The sequence below is a fragment of the Girardinichthys multiradiatus genome, chromosome 5 (genome assembly GCF_021462225.1).
Source record: "Girardinichthys multiradiatus isolate DD_20200921_A chromosome 5, DD_fGirMul_XY1, whole genome shotgun sequence".
Classification (NCBI taxonomy): Eukaryota; Metazoa; Chordata; class Actinopteri; order Cyprinodontiformes; family Goodeidae; genus Girardinichthys; species Girardinichthys multiradiatus.
Genome location: NC_061798.1, coordinates 18,392,508 through 18,395,588, shown reverse-complemented (window position 1 = coordinate 18,395,588; position 3,081 = coordinate 18,392,508).

The window sequence follows — 3,081 nt, the reverse complement described above, 5'->3', positions numbered from 1 at the left end:
TTGTGTTCTAAACATCTCTGTTGTAAGCGGTGAAGGAGCTTTATCAATGTTTCCTCTCACACCGTGCTACCACGGAGATGCCACAGTTTCATTCTGTAACACTGGCTGCCCACTTGAAAAAGAAGAAAATTCTCATACCATTTTCCTCTGGTGTTGTGTGTGTGTGTACTTTCAAACTGCATGCACAACGATTCCCCGGCTTTTCAGTGGAAAAGATTCGGTAACAACCTCTATGGACAGAACGATTCTGCTATAGACTTAATGGGATTATCTATTTTCTTTTTATTTGTTTTGCAGTGGGGTTTTCTGTGGTTATCTGCAATCATTATCTTTCCTCCTGTGGGCTCAGACTCAGTTTTGTGCAGCTACAGCAAACTGCACATTTATTGACATCACTGGTAAAGATATGTTGGAAAGTCCCATAATCAAATATAGCTTTTCTTGCAGTAGCATATGCTTAGACTGAAACATCTAGAAATAAACAACCTCAATTTAAAAACAGTCCTGGGGGGGGGCTCAAGTTGAGAAAATAATTGATTTTAACAAAGTCATTGGTGGCACAATTACTGACAATCTTTACAATTTAAATTAATCAGAGTGAAATCTAAGAAGTTTTAATTAGTAATCCATGCCTTTCTGATTCCCTCGGGTAGAAATATGATGTGGCACAGAGGACTGTTTCTCTTGATATTTTTAGAATGGGAAAAACAAGAATGTGCATTGCTACTTTTAAAATTTGAAAGATAAGAGAGCAAGCCATTCCAGTAAAACAAATGTTTATTTTCATAAGTGAGGAAAGAGTTAAAAGAATATAGATTGTTGACCTAAAGTTAGTATGTAGAGTCAGAGCAATAATTGAAAATTGTATCTATCAGAAACCTGACTGGATGTTGACCTAAGCCTGTTTGCACCATGCAGAGTGAGAAGGGTGGTAAAATGAATCTCTTAAGCAGGGGTCTCCCAACTCTCAAACTGAGAGCCAACTGTCCTGCAAGTGTTAGATTCATCCCTGATCCAGCCTACCTGAACAACTCCTTACCAGGCATCTGCACAACATAACATAAGAGAAGGGGTGATTTAACCATCTGATTCAGGTGCGTACAATGTTGCAGTTGCAGTTGCAGGACAGTGGCTCTCGAAGAATAGGAGTTTGAGATCCTGGCTGTAAAACCCAATGTTAGACAGCTGCAGCATTTTTTCCCAGTGCAAGATTGCACTTCTGCAAAAAAGATCCATTTATTTTGTTTCATGTGGAACATTATATTCAGCAGACCACCAAAGTCTTCAGTGTCAGTCACCATAGAGTTTTATGTGAATAGCTGTCAAAAACAGAGGTGATAATGGCTTAAAGGCTTTTTAAAACCATTTCTTATAACTGCTGAGAAATGTCAAAAAAGATGTCAGCTCCTTGGTGAGAGCCCCACTTTTTCTTTTAGCTAGCTTGATTCTCAAATGAGAGCTTCTCTCACTTCTCCTTTAACATATTTTATTGCTATGAACATGTCTCTGAAAGAATGGCTGTGTGAAGCCAAGTTCATTTTTTATAGCGTCCCACAATAAATCAAAGAGTTTTGCAGGGAAATAAAGGAGCAAAGGTAAAGAACATTAAATTAAAAACAAGAAATGTATTAAAACAGTAACAGAAAATGGAAAACATAGCATGTATCCATCCTTAAAAGGGCCTATCATTCAGTTTTCATAATAATCACCATATTATTAGGCTTCATTTATTAGTCATTTAAGTTAATTTCACACCTGTGTACTCACAGTGTGGTGAACAAATAGCAAACTATCTTCTGAATACTGATGTTTGAAGCTTTAGAATTTGGGAAGCTGTCCTGACTAATGCATTGAGTAAGCTACTGTGTTAGTATATAAGCTTTCTCTAGATAATATTTCACTTAGTTTTCGCATAAATATCTGCACACAATAAAGGGAAGAATGCTTATTTGACCATGTACCTTTTTGACATGTCTGTACATTTTTAAATGTGTTGAGCTTTAATGAAAACCATGTTCTTGAGTCATATTAATAATCCTCATGAAAATGATGGGTCACAAATATACAGGTGCATCTGAGTAAAATAGTATAACATTAAAAGGTTCAATTATTTTAGAAATTCAAGTGAAAAATATAGATTTATTACACAAAAAGTGATGTATTTCCGATTTTTATATCTTCTAATTTCGATTGATTTTCCTGCAGGCAGTCATTAAAACTTTCTGTAAGCAACTACAAGTCGCTGCTTAAGAAATGACTATTTACAGTACTATAACTAGGCATATTAATGGAAATTTGAATAGAAGGATAAAATGCACAAGGAACAGGGATAACTGCAGGGACACTAAAGGGATTGTGAAGCATAGAAGATTTAGAAGTTAGGGGAAATTCACAAGCCATGGGCTGGTTGGAGTCAGAACTTTAAGAGCCACCATATCCAGGTGTATCCAGGACATGAGCTTTAACTCTTGTGTTTCATTGTGTTACACCACTCTTGAACCAGAAATAACAGAAGCATTCCCTTTGTTGTCAAGCTTTATGGAGATGCTGATTTCATATTCCTGCAGGACCTGACACTTGCCCACACTGCCACAAGTACCAATACCTGGTTTAATGACCCCGGTATCACTATGACCTGTTGGCCAGCAAACCGGCATGACCCAAACCCCAGGAGGATGAGAATCACCAGAGCCAACAATGCAAACAGGCTGAAGGCCATTTATAATATTCAAATTTTCTAAGAAACCAAATTTTGGGTTTTCATTAGCTGTAGGCCATAATCACCACAATTAACAGAAACAATCACTTGAAATATTTCACGTTGAGTTTAATCAATATATTTCATGTGTTTTCCTTTTTGAAGTAACAAACTGAAATGAATGAACTTTTCCATTGTACTCAAATGTGTTGAGATGCATTTGTATGTTTTACGCTGTTGTTCTTACTCTGTGGAAGAACTGCTCTTTAGATGTCATCAAAGGTGTTTCTGGCTCAGCTTCAACAATGACGCCTCCTTCAAAGTCTCTTGATCTTTTTATTTTTTGTTCTTTCTCCCTCAGTTGTTTTGGTTATTTTAATGGA